The sequence below is a fragment of the Lolium rigidum genome, chromosome 1 (genome assembly GCF_022539505.1).
Source record: "Lolium rigidum isolate FL_2022 chromosome 1, APGP_CSIRO_Lrig_0.1, whole genome shotgun sequence".
Lineage (NCBI taxonomy): Eukaryota > Viridiplantae > Streptophyta > Magnoliopsida > Poales > Poaceae > Lolium > Lolium rigidum.
In genome coordinates this window covers 321,718,995-321,740,367 of record NC_061508.1, presented here as the reverse complement: position 1 = coordinate 321,740,367, position 21,373 = coordinate 321,718,995, and the positions used below count along the sequence as shown (strand labels likewise).

At 50.9% G+C, this 21,373-nt stretch overlaps 1 long non-coding RNA gene across 1 annotated transcript; it reads right to left on the bottom strand.

Moving 5' to 3' along the window:
- Positions 1-19,112: 19,112 nt before the first annotated feature.
- Positions 19,113-21,029, bottom strand: LOC124684275. Its single transcript, XR_006996971.1, has 3 exons — positions 20,936-21,029; positions 19,718-19,805; positions 19,113-19,156 (listed from the first exon to the last, which is right to left on the bottom strand). It is a non-coding gene; the product is annotated as an uncharacterized LOC124684275 (long non-coding RNA).
- Positions 21,030-21,373: the final 344 nt, after the last annotated feature.

The following is a 21,373-nucleotide window of genomic DNA, read 5'->3' as shown; positions in this document are numbered from 1 at the left end:
TGATATGCTTGAAGTTCTTGTACAGTAGTAGTGGTGGTCATAGGTTCTGAACCATCCATGGCCTTCGCAGCCCTATCCCATGCTTCTTGCGGGAGCTGTACTCTTGCGCGAGTTGAGGATCCAGGATATTTAGTGCCTAAGCCATGTCTGAGATCAGCGGGATCGACGTATGGATTTCCCAATTCGTCGAAAGCCTCTGACGTTTGCGGTTCTGATGTGCCTGCCCCTTCTACCACATAGATCTGATGATATTTTGCGCATTGATTTTTATCAGGATTGGTGACACCATCATATAGAGTGGTGAAGACCTTCCCGATGGCAGCAGACTTGTCGATGAAGTTGAAACTGTCGACGCTGTCGGAGTCGCTGCTTATAATGGAGTCCGCAGACGACTCGAAGGATGTGTTGCTGAAGATCTTGGCGAGCTTTCCGCTTGCCTTGTTGTCGATGAAGTATGGCGACGAAAACTCCTCGTCACTCGACGAAAAGTTAGAATCGACCGCTGAAAATTCCGACGAGATCGGAACTTCGAGACGGTAGGATCCTTCCTTGTTGACGCCAAATCGGAATTCTCCGAACGTCATGATGATGGGTTCTTCCAGATAGGCACATGCAACCATACGGGAGGGCGGGTGAGGAATAAAATTGAATAGATCAGTTTTTCCCTTGTTACCTCGATCCATCGCGTTGCTTGCTGTTGATGAAGTCGAAGATCTTGAACGTGCCATCGAGATCAGCTCCTTGCAACCTCTAATTCCCACAGACGGCGCCAATTGACAAAGGATTAACTTGTCAATGCCTACAGATTGTAGACTAGGGTTTTGCTAGAAGTAGAGGGCAAGTAGATCTCGAAGGTTCAGGCGAAAAGTACTCGACGATTATGAAAACTAGGGTTATGTTGACAGTAGATTCGATTCTTTCTTTGTCCCTCGACTCCCCTTTATATAGGAGGTGGAGCCGAGGGTTTCGCTTTGTACAAGTTACAGAGTCCGGGACGGTTTCTAACTCATCCCGCCAGATTACAAATAACTCTTCCTATTACAATTCTAGCTTTCCTTAATATATCTTGGACTCTCGAATCTTCTTATTCTTCGGGTAGTGGGCCTTCAGTAAACTCCGGGTACTATCTTCGGCAGGCCCATTTGGGATGCCTATGTCAGTGGGAGCGGGGATAGTGGGCGAAACCAGTATCGCCCACTCCACTGCGCGCGAAGCATTTCGCTGAAGCCAACCGCCGCCGCCGCCGCCCGATCTCCTCCCCCGCGCCCTTCCCGGCCGGATCCCGCTGTCATGGATCGTCCGCAAGAGCCGCCTGCCATCGGCGATGCATCTCCTCCGGCCGCGGTGGTCGATGTCGCCGTCGGAGCTGCGCCGAACGCCGGGGTGGTGTCGGCCATGATCTCCGCCACCATCCCGTCGAAGAGGAAGAGGATCCCGAAGATATTCTTCGAAGCACCTGCGGCGGCGGCCGCAGCTTCGCCGGCCGCAGCTTCGCCGGCCGAAGCCCCGCCAACAGCCAAGAAGGGGGGCAGGATGAATACCAAGGCGGCCGGGCCGAGGGGCGTCGCGCCGGCCAAGGTGCGGACAAAGGCAATCAACCGCATCGGCCTCGCGCCTCCACCGCCCTCCAAGGCCACGCCCTCTCCTCCCTCCGTTCCGTCCGATGCACCGCCCGCGCCGCCGCCATCCACCATGGACGTAGACAAGGTGTTCGATGTTGAGTCCACAACATCCTACATGGACATGCTCAACGGTTCCGCGGTGAATTTGGACGCCGGTATCGAAGCATTCGATGCCGAATGCAATGTCGAAGAGATTGATGAGGAGGAGGAGGATGAGGGTGACGAGGAGGAGGTGGTTGAGGTTGATCCGGCTGCCGCCGGTTCTTCGTCGACGCCGAAGCCACGCACGGCGAACTACAGCGAGATCGAAGACACCATCTTGGTCCGTGCTTGGAGCAAGGTGGGGATGGATGCGTGCACCGGAGTGGACCAAGGCGGCAAGCGCTATTGGCGGCGCATTGAGGATCTGTACCACCAGCTTAAGCCTCGCACGAAGAGCATGGCGGACAGATCCTACCGCTCCCTTGAAGGCCGATGGAATATCATCAAGCCGGCTTGTTCTCGTTGGCGTGCTGCCATGGATCAAGTGACCGACAACCCCGCTAGTGGATGCGTGCCGGAGGACTATGTAAGTTTTCCTTGTGTTGATGATGTGAAACATCACAAGCTATCCATATTATGTGTTGATGATGTGGAAACATCTCCTCTTACTATTGTTGTGCAGCCCAAGTATGCTAAACAACGGTACAAGGACATGGCCGGCTCGAAGAACAAGGAATTTCAATTTCAACATTGCTTTGCCATCCTTCAACATCTTCCTAAGTGGAAGTTGCGGGACAACGAGCCAAAGTGCAAGAAGGAGGCACTTCTCAACATGGATGATGAAGCGGAGGACATGAGTGGGAGAAACACCGGCAAGCCCGAGGGCAACAAGAAGGCCAAGGAGAGGGTCAAGGTAGAACAAGAAGCAGCTAGCTTCCGGGAGAAGTTGGATCAACTCATGAAGTCCAAGGAGGCATTGACGATGAAGACGTTGGAGACGAAGCTCCTCATCACCGACAAGAAGAGGGAGGTGAAGCTTGCCAAGGTGCAAGCAAGGAAGGAGCTTGACATGAAGATGATCGCAGCCAAAGAAGCCAAGGCCATGAAGGAGCTCTTGGCCGAGGAGAGGGAAATCATGATGATGCGCACCGACGGCATGGACGAGGATCAGCTGGCGTGGTGGAACGAGACCAAGGCGGATATCATTGCGAGGAAGAAGGCTGCGCGTCAAGCTCGTGCTCAAGGTGAGTCTCCGGCGAGCGGTGGCGCCGGTGGCGATGGATCATATGATGGTTGATCACATTTGGGAACTTCCGTGGCTTAAACATTGCTTATGATCGGGCTGTGATGTTAAAACTATGAATTATGCATCACATATTTTGGATGTGCTATGTTTGATGTGAAATTGTTGTGCAAATTGCTATCTAAAACCCTGTTTTGAGGGGCCGAAAACTCGGACGAGCTAGCAGACCCCGTATCCCCACCCCGTAAAACAGAATGTTTTACGGGGTGGGGATACGGGGTCTGCGCTCGTCCGAGTTTTCGGCCGGCGAAAACCCGATACAGGGCCCTCTACTCGCGTTTTACGGGGCGAAAAAATACGGGGCCTGTTAGACTTGCTCTAAGAAGAGCCGGCCGGTGGGTCTTACGACTCTTACCCCGACAAGAGGAAATGCAACGGCGATGAGGGCGGCCGGCAGACGTTCGACTGAGCTCAGCGGCGCGACGTGCGGGCAGATGGCGGCCATCAGGAGGAGGCCGAGGGAGATGCAGCAAACCCGCATGTGCTCCCGCAGCGCGTCGGCGACGTCGGCCCACCCGATCGCCCTCGCCACCCGCATGACCGCCGCGCCCCCGCCTCCCCCGTGCACTTCCACCCCGTCGTGGCCGTGTCCGTGTCCATGGTGGCCGTGCCCGCAGTGATGGCAGTGGTTGCCGTGGGCGCGAGGGGTGAAGAGAATGGAGCGGCGCGAGGCGAGGAGGAGCGGGTGCTTGGGGGCTATGGGTGGTAGGTGGGGAGCGCGGCGGCGGTGGAGGTGCGGGAAGGGACGAGGGGGCCTCGAGACGCGGAGGTGGGGCGGGGCGGAGGAGGACGCAATGGAGGCGGTGAATAATTGCATGGCTGATCGCCTGTGGTGCGGCGGCGAGGCCGAGGAATGTGGTGGCGGTAATGGCCGTGGTGGTAGTGAGCAGCTCAGGAAGGAGGGCTGGTCCACCGTCCACGGCTCGGCGTGGAGTTTTGTTCCCAGGGGCATGTGGGGGACGGGGGTAACCATGTCGTCATGGTGTCGATGGATGGCTTCCACCGTCGATTATATACAGTACTTCCTAAGATGGAGTGGCACCAATATGGGAGGTGCTTAATAAGATTCGATATACAAATTCAGAAAGAAGATTTGGTATTGCCCTCGAGAAAGGTATGTGTTGTGGGTATACTTCATGGGTGTACCATCGACAGTGCTTAGATCCGGCAAGCCCGGGTGGCCCATAGACGGTGATGGTGGCATGAGGCCCATCGGGCGGCCCAGTTGCTGTTGATCATGAAGGATGAAGTCCGGCCCAGGATCAGATAGCCGGATCCGTACCGACCTTTGGAGGAACCCGGATCCATGGAGGCCCATGAGGAACCCGGATCCAGTACGACGTATAGGGGAGGCGGATCCTTGACGTACACGGCAAGATATTGTAACGTAGACTAAGCAATATGTAATCCGGCTAGGACTCTCCATGTAAACCCTAGATCCGTGCGCCTTTATAAGCCGGATCCCGGGAGCCCTAGAGGCACAACCACAACCATTGTAACAACGCTCAAGCGCCCAGATAATTCCAGACAAGCAGCAGTAGGCCCTGTCATCGTGCAGGTGTTCCGAAGCTGGGTAACTCGCGTACCACCGTCCCGTGTGCACACCGCCCTATGGCCCCTACTTCTTCTCCCCCTCGTGAGGATCCCTCCTCCGAGGTATCGTCGATTAGGCAACGACAGTTGGCGCCCACCGTGGGGCCAGAGGCGTCTGGAGGCCGGAACCGGGAGGGCTCCGCCATGGGAAGCTACGACGACTCGATCGCTGTGGGGCGCGTGCTCTACGCCGGGAATTTTCCGATCGTCCGTCCGGACGAATTCTGGATTCCGGCTAGAACAAACCCCGTCAAGCTCTCCATCGTCCCAATCGGCGGCATCCACATCTTCATCGGCGAGACCGTCGATTCCGACGGAAACGCACTGGTAAGTAACGCTGACGCGACCGCCGCTGAGCTGGACGCCGTCGCGAAGATCCGATCTGAGTCGCAGGAGCTTCTTAAGGAAGATTCCGCCTTGGATCAGGAAAAATCAAAACCCACCCAATCCGCCCCTGAGCAGGAGAAAACGGTGGAAGACCAATGCGGAACCGCCCGGGTCTCCCGTGTGTTAGAGAAGCAAAGGTGTCACTTCGTGCACTTCTTGGCCCATACCGCGAGAGACGCCCTCCACCAGGACGAGGCGGATCCTTTGCAGGTTGAGGCACCCGGAAACAACGTAGCTCCGGATCTGCCAGAAGCAGTCGGAGACAGCGACGCTCCGGGACAAGAGGAAGCCGGAAACCCTGAGGAATCTATCCTCGGAAACTTGAGCCCAAATTCCGATGATGCCTCCTCAATAGGCACAGAAGAATACAATCGCTTGACGAAGGAGCTCGCAATCGGGGAAGAAGATGACGGCGCTTCATCCATGAACACGAGAGGAATTCAACCGCAAGCTCGAGGAACTCGGAGGCGGTGAGCAAGCTGAAGTGGAATCCGCCCAGCCGATGCAGGTTCTAGCAACCGTGGCACCGCTGGATCAGCCGGACACGGAAGACGAAGCCTCCAACTCCAGCCCAGGACCATCCAACGTGCGGCCTCCCTTGGGACCACGACCGCGCAGGGATGTACTGTCACCAGAAGAGATAGTCGAGCAAGCACGCATGGATCTAGTCGCGCAGTCTGATATTCTCAACAAACCAATAACTCCAGAGGAGGCTGCAGACCCGGAGGCCTTAGAAGCCAAACGGCAGGAGATGCTGGCAACAGCTCAGAAGTTCGCCAGGACTGCAGCCGCAATGGCGGAAGAAAGAACCTTGGCTGCAAATTTTGTGGACTACTCCCTAAAGAAGGATCGTGAAGTCGACGAAATGATGGCAACAGCCAAGGGACTCCGAAAGGAGTGGCAGAAAAGGTTAGACTCTCGCGGAGCGGAGGCTGATAGAATCGCTCGAGAAGCCATCCCTCCCCGCAGGATTACCTTCGCAACACCCACGGAGCAGCAGCCGCTCGCAACTCCAAAGGATAACATGAAGAAGGCTGCAGAGCTCCTAAAGAAGAAGGACGAGGAGATTGACATCAACTACGTCCGGAAGCTCGTTGCTTCAGCAATGCAGCAACAGAGCAAGGCAGACACTTCGCGCAGGTTAGCATCCAATCCGGAGCAGTGCATATCCACCGCGCAGAAGGACGCCATAGCAAGTCAACACCGTGATGGCGAGTCGCGCACCGGATCTACGGAGCGCAGGAGGAAAGTCAGAGATCATCCAAATCCAATCCCCATACCATCGGATTCAACCCCGAAAGACCCGGCAAAGGGAAAGGATGCGATGTATACTGGCAGAGATAAGTACCGTGTTCCATCGCCACCACCCCGAGCTTCGCGTCCTCCGCTACCCCCTCGACGTCGCAGCCCTGCCGGAAACCCCGGCCCCATGGACCAGGTGGAATCAACATCCGCGACAGTATGCCGCCACCTAGAGACAGGAACAGGGAGCGTACGCTGGAGCAACGCAGAAGCCGGAATCAAGACCGTGAGCCTGAGCCTCGTCGAAATCAAGAACGCGACCCTGAGCCTCATAGAAGCCAAGGACGCGATCCGGAACCAAGGAGGAGCCGGAACGAGGAGTACGCACCTGAGCCACGCAGGAGCCGGAACGACGGAGGCGACCACCACCAAGAGGAAAGGAGCCACCGAAGCCGGAGCCAGCCGAGGGAGCCACGCCACGAGTCCGAAGGCGGAAGATCATCTTACAGGCCCCCTCGCAGATCTCCCTCGCCACCACCAAGTGGAGGCGGAGGTGGAGGCGGAGGCAGAGGCCGGAGATCCCGTTCCCGCTCAAAATCACCCGGTGGTGCCCCTCGTGATGCCCGGGATCGCCTCAACGAGTACAGATCCGACTACATCGGTCCAAGGTGCTTTGGCCGGATGATCCGAGAGGAACCAAAGCCAAGAAGCCTGAACCTTAAGCTACCAGGAAATCTGAAGCATTATGATGGCAGCGAGAGGCCGGATACCTGGATCGAGGATTACTACAATGCGAGTAACCTTCGCCGGAGGAACCCCGAATATAGCCTCGCCGCATGCTCCAGTTGTACCTTATTGGTCCAGCTCGTGTTTGGCTCAGTGACCTTGAGGAGAACACTATCTTTTGCTGGTTGGACCTGAAGAAGGCTTTCGAGAACCACTTCAGGGGTACCTACAAGAGACCGGCCACCACCAGCGATCTTCAAGCTTGCATCCGGAAGAAGGGCGAGACATCTAGAAGCTTCCTCACCCGATGGTTGGCAACCGTAAACGAGTGCGAGAACGTAGATAACCGCACAGCAATGCACGCCTTCATTGGTGGTTTGCGGCGTGGGGGCTCGCTGCGCCACAAGCTTACACGCCCGGTGAACGCGAACAAACTCACTCTTGACAAGATGATAAACATCGCCGGCGATCATACTGCCGCCGATGACGACGCAGGCGGAGATCTCGCAGCTACGGCCATACCCCCGCACCAACGAAGAAAAACCGTGATAACGGCGTCGGCAGCGAGCAACAAGCGGAAGAACCCCCCGAAGACCGGAAGGGCGGAGGATCCGACATGGTAGCCATGACGTTCCAACGCGGAGGTCCGAGGAGGCGGAAGAGGCCGCGGACATGGAGGCGGAGCGGGCAGGGGCCGGCGAGCGCGCCGACGAGGTCACCGCAGCCGGATCCCGCGCCCCCAAACTTATGAAGAATACGAGGATATGCCGTGCCCGGCTCATCCGGATCCGGCTACGGGCAAATCCACCCATACCAATCGCAAGCCGCAAGTGGGTCAACGATCCGAAGAATGACCCGGAGGCGAGGATACAAGCGAGCCCGGAAGCACCGCCCGCGCGGCAAAGGAGGCAAGGGCAAGAACAAGGACAAAGAGGAGGACAGTTCCGAAGCCATGGACGAGGATGACGCTTCGCCGGAACCCAAGGAGGGTACCGCAGCTAACAAATCTAACCCCTTTGGCAAGAAGAGTGTCGGAACTTACCACACCTTCCTCGGAACCCCAACTGTCCGCGCGAAAAAATCAGCGCTCCGGATCTTGAACGCCACAGTTCCGGCTGTGCCGCAGTATGTCAAGTGGTCGGAGAAAGCCTGTACGTTTGACAGGTCGGATCACCCGGCCGTCATCCCCAAAGAGTGCTACGCCCTGGTTGTGAGTCCCCGCATAGACGGGTATGACTTCTCCAAGTGTCTTATGGACGGAGGAGCTAGCCTGAACATCATGTACCTGGAGACCCTGGAGAAGATGAACCTCACCAAGGAACAGCTCAAGCACAGCACCACTGAATTTCATGGTGTGGTTCCGGGTAAGAAGGCAAACTCTCTGGGCAGCATCAAACTTCCCGTGGCCTTCGGCAATGTGAACAACTACCGCGAAGAGATGATCACGTTTGAAGTGGTGCCCTTCAAAGCTCCTACCACGTGATCTTTGGCAGGCCCACCTACCACAAGTTCCACGCCGGAGCATGCTACATCTACAACAAGCTCAAGATTCCGGGTCCTAACGGTTGGATCACCGTGTCCAGGAGACTACAAGAAAGCTAGGGACTGCGAGGAAGGCGAAGCCGCCTTTGCGGAATCCGTCATATCCGGAGAGGAGCCGCAAGGCTACGAGCCGCGGTGGATCCGACCGAGATGCGGACCACCAAGAAGCAGATCTCCGAACAGAAGACCTCGTTCAAGGCCGCGATAGAAACCAAGAAGCATGACCTCGTCGAAGGTGACAGCTCCAAGCAGGTTTCTGTCGGAGCCAACATGGACCCCAAATAGGAAAGCGCGCTCGTCGAGTTCCTCAGAGCTAACATGGATATCTTCGCATGGCAACCTTCTGACATGTCCGGAGTACCAAGGGAACTCGCCGAGCACTACCTCAACATAAATCCGGGTGCAAAACCGGTGAAGCAAGCTATGCGACGCTTTGGAGACAAGAAGCGCCGCGCCATAGGAATGGAATTAGCAAAGTTACTAGAGGCAGGTTTTGTAGTAGAAGTTATCCATACCGATTGGGTCGCAAACCCCGTCCTTGTACCCAAAAAGAATTCTGAAATACTAAGAATGTGCATCGATTACTCCGGCGTGAATAAGCATTGTCCGAAAGATCCGTTCCCTTTGCCGCGCATTGACCAAGTCATTGATTCGACGGCGGGGGCGGAACTTCTGTGTTTTCTTGACGCATATTCCGGGTATCATCAGATCTTGATGAAGGAGTCTGACCAAAAGGCGACCTCTTTCATCACACCCTTCGGCACATACTGCTATGTTACCATGCCTTTTGGCTTGAAAACCGCAGGTGCCACATACCAACGTACGATGCAGCGGTGCCTGAAGGACCAAATTGGCCGGAACGTGCACGCCTACGTCGACGACATCGCGGTCATGACCCGAAAGGGATCCGACCTGCTGAGCGACCTCAAGGAAACCTTTGATAATCTCCGACGGTACAAGATGATGTTGAATCCGCTGAAGTGCGTCTTTGGCGTACCAGCAGGAAAACTCCTTGGCTTCATTGTTTCTCACAGGGGCATTGAAGTTAACCCGGAAAAGATCAAGGCTATCCTGAACATCAAAAGGCCAACTTGTCTCAAAGATGTGCAACGATTAACTGGTTGCGTTGCGGCAATCAGCAGATTTGTTAGCCGTCTTGGCGAGAAAGCCCTACCTCTATACAAGCTGCTGAAGAAAACGAGACAAATTTGTCCGGGATGAGGCAGCGAGATAAAGCACTTCAGGAGTTGAAGAACATACTCTCCTCCCCACCTATATTGGCAGCTCCAGCTGAGTCAGAGCCTATGCTCCTCTACATAGCGGCTACCAACAAAGTTATCAGCCTCGTAATCGTGGTGGTGCGAAAGGAAGAAGGATTTGAGCACGGAGTCCAAAGGCCTGTCTATTACATTAGCGAAGTCCCGACGGAATCCAAGCAGAGATACCCTCACTTTCAGAAGCTAGCATACGGAGTTTTCCTAGGCAGCCGGAAGCTGAGACACTACTTCCAGGAGCACCCAATGACAGTGGTGAGCAAGGCTCCCCTGGCAACAATCATCAACAACTCTGACGCAACAGGACGCGTAGCAAAATGGGGCATCGAGTTATCTGCCTTTTACATCAACTACGAAGCCCGAACTGCAATCAAGTCTCAAGTTCTAGCGGATTTCATCGCGGATTGGACTGAAGCACCGGAGGGCACACCTGTGCCGGAACCTGAAGCTTGGGTCATGCACTTTGACGGATCCAAGCAACATCAAGGCTCGGGGGCTGGAGTTACCCTGAAGTCACCTACCGGAGAAGAACTGCAGTACGTTCTGCAGATTCACTTCGAAGCAACCAATAATATGGCGGAATACGAGGCTCTACTACACGGTCTGCGCATCGCTAAGGAAATTGGGATCAAGCACATCATATGTTGCGGAGATTCCGACTTGGTGGCACAACAAGTAGCCGGAACCTGGAACGCCAGAAACTCCATCATGGCGGCTTACAGAGACGAAGTGGACGAGATCGCCAAGTGCTTCCTCGGATACGAAGTCAAGTACGTCAGGAGAGACGATAACACGGCAGCCAGACATGCTCGTCCAAGCTCGGATCCGGCAGGAAACCAATTCCGCCCGGAGTGTTCCTTGAGCATCTCCGAGTACCCTCAGTAAAGGGTGCAAACCCGGAAAATCCCGATCTGGCAGTTTCTCCGGCTAAGGAAGTGATGGCAATCATTCCGGCCTGGACTCAGACGTTTCTGGACTATCTCATTGATCAAAAGTTGCCGGAGGACGAGGTCCACGCACGTCAGATCATCAGACGAGCAAGATCCTACACAATTGTTGATGGACAGCTCTACAAACGAAGTGCAAACGGGGTTTTTCTCAAATGCGTCTCTAGTCAAGATGGCATTGAAATCCTCAGAGAGATCCACGCAGGGGATTGCGGGCATCATGCCGCCCCCAGATCCCTCGTTGCAAAAGCTTTTCGGTTAGGATTTTACTGGCTAACAGCTAAAGAAGACGCTGACAAGCTGGTGAAAACTTGCCGCGGTTGTCAGTACTACGCTACTCAACCAAACGCTCCAGCCCAAGAGCTGAGGACCATCCCTATCACCTGGCCGTTCGCGGTCTGGGGGCTCGATATGGTTGGTAAGTTAAAGAAATCATCTCCTGGCGGTCATGAATACCTCCTGGTCGCTATTGACAAGTTCAGTAAGTGGATCGAGGCAAAGCCAGTGAGAAAAGCCGACGGTGCTACGGCACTAAAATTTGTTTGCAGCCTCGTAACGAGATTCGGCATCCCACACAGCATAATCACAGACAATGGCACAAACTTTGCGCAGGGAGAACTCAAGGATTACTGCGATGAAGTTGGGATCCGGCTTGACCTTGCGTCTGTGGCTCATCCACAATCTAATGGTCAGGTCGAACGAGCCAATGGCCTTATACTAGCCGGAATCAAACCTCGCCTTGAAGAACCGCTGCGCCGCGCAGCCGGAGCTTGGGCTGATGAGCTGGACTCTGTTCTGTGGAGTTTACGAACTACCCCTAACGAGTCAACAGGATTTACTCCTTTCTTCCTGGTATACGGATCCGAGCTGTGCTCCCCACTGACATCATCCATGATTCACCGCGAGTTTCCGCCTACAATGAAGAAACCGCTGACGAGGCTCGACAGCTATCTGTGGACCTGATCGAAGAAGCTCGGAATCTAGCTGACCAACGCTCCACCATTTACCAGCAGAAGCTCCGACGCTATCATAGCCGTCGAGTTCGGAACCGTTCGTTCATGGTCGGAGACTTAGTCCTCCGCCTTCGCCAGGTGAAAGATCACAAGTTGCAAACTCCATGGGAAGGACCTTTTGTCATCAGCAAAGTACTACACAACGGATCCTATTACCTCGTTGATTTCCGGGAACTAAAGGATAGACCCGCTAACTGGCATCGGAAACGAAAACGAGAAGATCCGGGTGACATATATGATGAAACAGATCGTCCCTGGAACATAGCACAGCCTACGTCCTTTCCACACTTAGCGCTTTACGCATTACATACCTTGTAATATCTATGATACATGATCAATGAAATAAAGCTTTTGGTTCACTCTTAGAGTCATTTACCTCCTTTAATTTTTCATTTCTGGATCGTGTATGTTTTTTCCGACTAAAACCGCAGAGCTGGATCTTTCCGCCTAAGCGTGTACGAAAGTTGTGATTTTCAAAATCGTTCCTTAGGACGTAAGCTTAAGTTTTCTGGCGGAAATTTTTTCTGTTGCAAACCCATGGATTCCTGGTAGCGACTTCCGGCACTTGGGCTGGGGGCTTGTTTCCGCGGTTATTGACGGATTGCCATTGGGCTTCGTCGCCGGCGGCGAGCGTTCCGGCACGGGTTTTCCGGCTCGTGGAAGGTCAAGTGGGCAAGCCGGAAATTATCAAACCAGCACTTGCTTTCAAGAAACAACACATGCACATAATATAAAAACGGATAGCAGGATAAGTATTTTCCGCCCACGCATGCATGCCTGTTTCGTCCCTAACTACTTAAGAATTTAAGTTATGTTACAAACCCACTCCGGGGCCAAAATGATGCAACTTGTTTCATTGTTTAAAACAGGAACTCTACTCGGAGTCCTCTTCTTCAGATTGCTGGTAGGTGGAGCCGCCGTCGCTGTCACCAGATCCGGCCTTGGAGTCGTCACCAGAGTCCCCTCCGGAATGCTCGCCGCTTGACCCGGAGCCTTCCCCATAATACTCCGGTTCACCCGCTTCCTCCTCTGCATCGGAAAATCCCGAGGGCAGATCGTGTTGGTTGTACCAGAACGAGTGATCCACTCGCCTGACAAACAACTGCTCGTAGCCTTCGGTCTCCGCGAGGAGGGCACCCATGTCGGAATCCTCGGGGGCTCCGCGTGCAACATCCGCCAGTTTGAGCGCGGGGAAGTGAGCCTTGCAGGTGGCCAGGACTAGGGAGGCGACTCCGCGTGCTGAAGACTTTTGCCAGTCCTTGATGAAATCCGGCACTTGTTGCATAAGTTTGGTCATTGTATCGATCACAGTGGTTTTTGCCTTCTTCAAAGACAAGGTCTTGGCAATTCCGCGACAGGCTTCGAATAGCGCGTCGATTGAAATCCGCGCTTCATCGTATGCCTCCGTCCTCTTCAGATTCGATTCCTTTGACCATTCAAAGCCGAGACTTGCTCGTGAAACAAGGAGGTTCAATTCCGTTAGAAAGAAAGCTTACAAGGTAGTCGGAGCAACGACACGGAAAACGCTTACGGAAGATAAGTTTGTCAATGGCCTCCGCCTCCGCTTCCAGAACTTTGTTCTTGGATATCACGGAAATCACGCGGCCTTGGCTTTTCTCCAGTTTTTCATTCAGTTCCGCCGGGTCACGGGCATGTTTTTCGGACAGCTCTTTCCTCGCTTGATTCTCGTGGGAAGCGGATTTCTTCACAAAGTCCTTGAGTGATTCGTTCTCCGCCTCAAGCACCTGGACCTTGGCGGATAGCTCGTCGAACTTGGAGTGCTTGGCAGTCTCTTCTGAAGGCGGAAAAATTACACATATTATGCATCCTGAACAATTATATCAGAACAAAAAAGCAAGACCCAGATCTCGTACCCTGAAGGCGGGACTCAAGAAGTCGGATAGCTTGTTGGCTATTTTCCGCGTTCTGGCGCAGCCCCTCGATCTCCGTAATCTGCTCCAGCACGTGCACGCGCAGATCTTCGTGCAATTTCCGCGTGGTCTGCAAAGCAGCAAAGAGTTAGTCGGACATTTAAAATCTTGGGGGCTAGCGAGGAATTTAAAGTCTTGGTTCAAAAATTTTAAATTTCCGCCTCAGGTACATTTTGGGAAAGCATCGGTTAATACATGTTACACGGAAATATATCACCCAATGCTTGGGGGCTAGTGTTACCTGCCGCACTTCCCTGTGCTTGGCGAAAAATTCCTTCGAGCTGTCCTCCGGGTCGGCGAGTTCACGCACCTCCTCGTCCGGCTTCCCCCACACTTTGTTCAGCATGTCGGAAACTTCCGCGTGGCGCTGTGAGAGGGTAAGCTTTTGAAGGGACGGAGTTGGTTGGAGGTGGACTCGAGTCGCGTTGGTAACTTGAAGGAGCTTTGCCTTTTGCTCTTTTTCTTCTTCTGTCGGCCCCGCGAAAGCGGAGCTTGGCTGAGCTGACGGAGGAACGGGTGAGGAGGTCCGCTTGGCGGAGTCGCCGTGCTGGGCGGAATCTTCAGGAAGATCATCAACATTGATGATATCTTTCGGATCCGGCTTGGAGGCGGATGAAGCCTTGGGCGGAACTTCAACCTCAGGAGTAACAGGAATAGAAGCCGGAGACGGCTTGGCCTTCTTCTTCGGGGCCCTTGGGGCCTTGGGGGGCTGGCTTCCGGAACTTCAGAAAAAACATAAAAGTATAAGTTTGAGCGTGAAACCAGAACTTGGATCTCGGAAACAGGCGCTTACCCGGAAGGTTTGAAGAAATGCTGGACATCAGGTTGCCCCTTGTTGCTGGTGTCAATCAGTGAAAGGCGCTTCTTTTCCGCCTCCGCTCTCCGGGTAGCAGCAGTGCTAGGCACTTCGCGGGCGCGTTTCGCATGGGGGCTGGAAGGAGCGGCCTTCTTCCTCTTCGCGGGGCGGGAGTCCTCGGGAGCTTCCGCCTCCGACGCGGCATCCGGATCCGTGTTTCCGGTGGAAGGAACTCAGAGAAGAGTTCCGAGTTCAATTTCTTCGAGCGCTTCGAGCTGGTACAGAGTTAAACACTTAGATAAAAATTTGAATGCGAAAAGAAACAAGAGATTACAGTCAAGCCGACGTACCGCGGTTCCGGAACCATTCATGAGAATATCTTTGTTGCACACGTGAACGCGGAGTTCACGCGGAACTTTGATGAGGACCCGGATTCTTTTGTCGAGGGCGTCGGCGGAGAGGTTGTCTTTTGTGACGCGCATCGGGTCATCGCGCCCTGTGTACTGGAACATCAAGCGGTCCCTCGTGTTGAAGCGGCTGGATCCGCTTGGTGAACCAGGAAAGGGTCAAGTCCTTCCCCGTCAACCCCTCTTCCGTAAGCTTGCAGATCCGCCTGACGGCGCGCGTGAGCTGGAGTGACTCGGAGATGTGGGGGCAATGCGACCATGTCGGAAGCTCGGTGGCGGGGCAGTTCTTGAACGGTGGCAGTTTTCTTGCGTTCGCAGGGTCGGAGACGTCCTTCAAGTAGAAGAAGCCTGCGGACCAGTACCGCGCAGATTCGTGGCGGACGGTGTGGGGATAGACGCGGCCCGGGCGAATCATAAAGGTGATGGTTCCGCATGTCGCCAGTTCGGAGGACTGCCGGATCCTCTCCTTCTTGACTGTGAAATAATATTGGAACAAGGAGAGCTCGGGAGTTACCCGGAGATGGCCTTCGCAGAGTGACGTGATTGCTGATCGCAAGCACGCTGTTCGGAGAAATGTTGTGGGGTTGGAGCCCATAGGCCTTCAGAATCTCGAGGAAGAAGTCCGAAGGCGGAAATGAGAAGCCTCGCTCCACCAACGCCTTCGTCAGCACCATCTCGTTGTCCTGAGGGGCCGGGGCTAAGGCACTCGGAGTCGCCCTCCAGCTTCCGGGTTGCAAGAACCCTTCTCCCTCCAAGTTTTGCAGTTCAATGTTAGTGGTGGTGCAAGGCCACCATTTACCTTTGGATTCCGAGTCCCGTTGACGAGCTTTGGATTTTTTGGCAGCCATTTCTTCCGCCTTCTTCTCCGCCTCAGATGTTTTTTCGGGGACAGCTGAGGTGCCCTCGATGTCCTTGCCGGAATCCTTAGTAGGATCCAGCTGTACTGGGATGAAGGGAGGCGGAGCGGAGGAAAGGGGCGTCGCCATGATCGGCTCGTCGGCAGGAGGCGGAGTCGAGGACGACATCTGAAGATGTAAAAGCAGTAGCGGAAAGCGTAACTTAGTCGGATCCTCGTCGTCAACCTAGCACTCATCCCTACCAACTACTGCAAAGGATCGAAGCTCGGAGAACTTACCGCAATGGAGTTCGCGGTGGTCGGAGTTGCCGGCGGCGAGGTTTTTTGTGCGGTGGCTCGTCGGAGTTAAGAACACGAAGAACACCACGGTGGTGGACTCGCTCCGGTGATACTCCGGCGACTTTCCGGCGAGTTCCGGCACGGCGGAGGAAAAGCTCACGGGCGGCGCTGTGTAGAGAGGTGAGAATGAGGGAGTGAATGAGAAGCTGGGGTTGACGGTGGATATTTATAGGCTGAGGGATGAGATTCGTGCTCCACATCCTGTGGTCGGAACGCAAGCGTCGCGCCGTTGGATGCATGACACGTGTCCCAAACCCTAACAGTAAAAATGGCTAGAGATAAGTTACCGCACGAACCGCGCGAAAATGGCGCCAGAGTTGGCGGAACCGTTTGAGTCTGTTAAGACTCCGGGTAAAAGCGCGAAGATAAGCAGTTCACATTCGCAAGCAGGGGAGTAACCCGGAAACATGCTTTAAGGTCGTCGATGGATGAAGTCCCGCAGGATGGGAAATTTTCCGACTTAAGTTGGAAAAAAAAGATATGAAGTTGGAGTTCTTCAACTTTCTCCGCGTTACCATCGATGCCGGAGATCATAAGGTGCAAGCATGGCGGAAATTGCGAGGAGAAACTCGGAGAACTACGGGGGCTACTGTTGTGGGTATACTTCATGGGTGTACCATCGACGAGTGCTTAGATCCGGCAAGCTCCGGGTGGCCCATAGACGGTGATGGTGGCATGAGGCCCATCGGGCGGCCCAGTTGCTGTTGATCATGAAGGATGAAGTCCGGCCCAGGATCAGATAGCCGGATCCGTACCGACCTTTGGAGGAACCCGGATCCATGGAGGCCCATGAGGAACCCGGATCCAGTACGACGTATAGGGGAGGCGGATCCTTGACGTACACGGCAAGATATTGTAACGTAGACTAAGCAATCTGTAATCCGGCTAGGACTCTTCATGTAAACCCTAGATCCGTGCGCCTTTATAAGCCGGATCCCGGGAGCCCTAGAGGCACAACCACAACCATTGTAACAACGCTCAAGCGCCCAGATAATTCCAGACAAGCAGCAGTAGACCCTATCATCGTGCAGGTGTTCCGAAGCTGGGTAACTCGCGTACCACCGTCCCGTGTGCACACCGCCCTATGGCTCCTACTTCTTCTCCCCCTCGTGAGGATCCCTCCTCCGAGGTATCGTCGATTAGGCAACGACAGTATGTTTAGCTCAAATTCGTCTGACAGTCTTGCAAGTCGCAATCCATTCCTGTCAATCCAATGGAGCTGGTAGAAAACAAAGACTCAAATCGATCGAACTACTACTTCAGGTTAAATTCACCTCGCACACATGCCTCCACTTCCACTTCTTTTCCTAGAATTACTTGGTTAGACTATCATACTAGCTATATATGTACTATAACATTGCACCACAACCTTTTCGGGATTTTGAAGTCTCAAAATCCACATTCACTGTCTTATCGATGGTTTTCATCTAGTGCTTCACACAATGCTCCTAAGTTTACATGCTTACAGCTGTAACAAAAGAAGAGAAGAGGTAAGAGGAAATTATGCAGGCTTGCATACAATCCATTTCCTTCTGCGGGACGATGTTCCTGTCTCAACAACCCCGGGCCTTTACGAGAAAAGCCACTTATGGAGACTTCTTAATTATGATATTTCTTATATCTTTTTCCTTTTACAAACATTGTAAATGTGCTTGTCTACATTCGCTTATATTTCTTTCGATAGGGGGGCATTCGCTTATAAATGATACAACCGGATTTACAAGGGAATTTCATAACAACTAGGACAAATGCCCGTGCGTTGCCACGGGATAGGAAATTTTAGTAGATAATAAACTGAAGCATGTGTCCTAATTTATGTGTGTTCAAATGATTGCTTAACTGTGTTAAACTTGCTTCCATTTTCCTATAATCCCTTTAGTATATGCCTCAAGTTTATATCATCATCGTACTTGGAAACATAATTTTAAAATGTAATATTTGTATACTTGGTCCGATCTGTATTAGTCAACTCTACTTTGTGTCAATCACATCATAAAAAGTTCAGGCAATATGAAAAAGCCAGAAAATAAATTATATTGTTCCAACTTTACACAAAGATGTAGTGATATGCATAGATCATTCATAGACATTTAGATAAAAAATTACAATAAATTATTATTCAGATACATGAAAAGACAACTCACACATATACCAAATCGTGGATCATTGGTTAATGACCATCCAAAGACACATAAAGATCGAGGTGATGGAATAGTTTCTTATCACAACACACACCACACACAAAAAATTAACCTATCAAAAACATGTAGACATCATTTCAGGTGCGGCGGTTCCCAAGTTAGGACCAGTGGAAGACAAGCTGGACCGAATAATAGGGTGCATTGAGATAGAGCGAAGTCAAATTGTCCATAGGGTGATCTCCAACAGAACCACCAAATACGCCCAAGCAAACGGAGGCAAAGGGATATTTTTTTGTGTCAAAGAGGGAGTAAGATCTACAATAGAAATTATGAAGTTACCAGTAAATGAACGGTATATAATAAATAATACATTGAATTCATTGGTGAATAATAAATGAACACAAGAACAAATTGGGGGATAAATAAATAATCAACCCATGTAATATTTGGAAACAAATAAGTATTTAAATTATTTTCAAATAATGTTTCTAATTGGTTCACGGAACCATTTTTACAGTTTTATTGCCCAAAGAGTGATAGTAAAACTCTTTGTTACAGATATATTAAAGAAACAACATATTGCTTAATTATGTGATGGATTGAAACGTGTTTGAAAATATGATTTATAAATGAATAATGTGAGAGGGGAATAAATAATATTAATGATCGATCTATTACCTAACATTTGGTACAGATTGCCAAAGTTGCATTTCCAAATTATCTAACATGTGAACTGAATAGACAAAATGTACAAAATCGCACAACACAGATGAAGTAAACTATCAACAAACTACCATGGCCCTTGAGTTAGTTCCTACAATATTTCATGGTTCTGGAATAATATACGAACATAACAATACTTTTTTGTTCATCAAAAAAGTGTCGGTGAATTAATTTTCTAGAACATCCATATCCAAAGAAGAACCGGTAAAGTACGTATGTTGAGCAAGCATTGTCTCCAATATAAGCCTCTTCCCCAAACAGGAATATGCGTCAGGTCCTCCTTAAGTTCTTCTTTAGAAAAGATACAGAAGTCGTATATGCTCTGAATGAACCTGCACCCCACAAAATAATTTATTTTAGCACCAGCATGTGCACCTTATGAATCCAAAAGGGCAAACAATGATACCAACAATTATCTCAGATATGATTAGTCTAGCACCTACAGGCGTTTTAAAATTCAGCTCAAGACACATTTGATAACTAAACCATAAATCATTGGCTCATGGACAGAACCTGCCTAGCCAACGTACTGATAATTTGGCTCCTTTCATTTCCTTTCTCCAAAATATGCTACAAAAGAGCTACATTATAACAGAGGATGCTGCACTTTTGCTGAAACCAATATCAGTGGTTTAAGTTGGATGGTAGACACTGGAAGGTTGGGAGTGCAGACCATGTTTGTCAACTATTTCAGCTGCATTCATGACATTAGGAATATCTTGTTTGTTTGCAAATACAAGGAACACATCATCACGCAGCTCATCCTATATCACAGAAAGTTACCCTGATAATTACGAATTGGGTAATATAGAATGGAAACAAAATCTAAATGTTCTATTGTCTACAAAGTAGAAATAGAAGGGAAACCAAATGCTGAGATGGAGAAGGCTCACCGTCTGAACTTCCGCCTCTCATGCACCAGCTCGCGTCCCTGCTCCCAACTCTTTGTCGTGCAGCTGCCCCTTGGTACTACATGAGAGCCTGCAGGAAGAAGATGGCAAGGTCACAAATCAAATAGACGAATCCAGGGCAAAGATGGAGGATGAGAAACTTTAGTTTTACGACAACTTCAGTCCATATACTCCTGTAAATACCAAGTCAGTGGCATAGCACATTTTCAATATAGCTATATGATTCTACATCTTGTACAAATCGATAGGAAAGATATTGTATGTCTAGCAAGCTACAAACAGACAACCCTCCAAAGAAGATCCTAAAGGATACTAATCCTCTTTATTAGCTCATAAATTGTTAAATTGAAATGCCAAGAGCCCAATTATGACTGGAAGGACAGTCTGCAGACATTTACAGTTTTGGCAGTATCAATGCAGGCTTTCTGGTTAAACTAAAGTTTGAGTGAAATTTGTTAGCCATCTTTCCATGCTAATTTAAGACTTTTATACAATGGATATTTGTAGTCCAATGCTTTTTAACAGTAAACTATAGGAACAAATAACCATTGATTGGATTGTACATACATACATTTTTTCTTGATTATTCACTCCCTGGATTTACAACATTGAACTTGTGAAAAAAATAAGATCCCTAGGATACATAAACATAGAGACAATATCCTTCTCATTTTTGTTTTGTATGAAATGGTGTAATTCTCTAATCTAATTAATTGTCACATGAATATTTGATATTTCATACTCTTCAGACAGAGCTTACAAGATATAAATGTGATCCTAAGACCGCAGTAGTAGGATAATGCAAGTAAATGCGTAACATATGCCGCTTCCTGGAATACAAGCTTACCATCGTCAGCCAAAATTGGGTGAGTATATAAAGGACATATTTCTTCACCAAACAATTGTACCAAAAAAATAATGTCTTTCTAGGTTTTGTATTCCCATACCACATGAAAACTACTGGGTAGGATGCACGCCCGCAATAGTTGCCAATAGCACGCAAAATGCCGGCTCGAGGAGAAATACGGCATGAAAAATTCTGTCCCGATCTATCTCGGAAAATTTTCTATGGAAAGGAGAATCAATTGCAATACATCACCCCATTGAAATCATCGTTTGTGTCCCACTAAAAACACAAGCCCAAAATGACCAGTGAAAAGACTAAAAAATATAGCGGCAGCTTTAGTTACAGAAGCATACTGATGCAGTGCATGTAGTCACAGCAAGACTCACATCCTCACGTCTTCCATGGACTGAACCACATCCCTCCACAAAGTGGCCACCACTTGATCTGCAAAAACCATCACCTTCAATCTTGGGCGTCTTAAACTTTCTTGTTTGAACAACACCAAATTACTGCACCCATAAGGACACAAATTAGATAACTAAATACCGGTGTTGGTATACATAAAAAATAAGACACAAGACAACATAGATTTATAAAGGAATATTGGGCAACATCTGAACCAACCTATACCAAATGGGGATATTCTTGATGACGAGCGTATGAGGCGCACTGCAGCATCATATATCATATCATATCATATCAAATTGCATAGAGAACCATCTATTGGCCAGATATTGCAAGCATACGTTTTCAAATGAGGCGAACACTGAACAAGAAAACTGAATTATGTA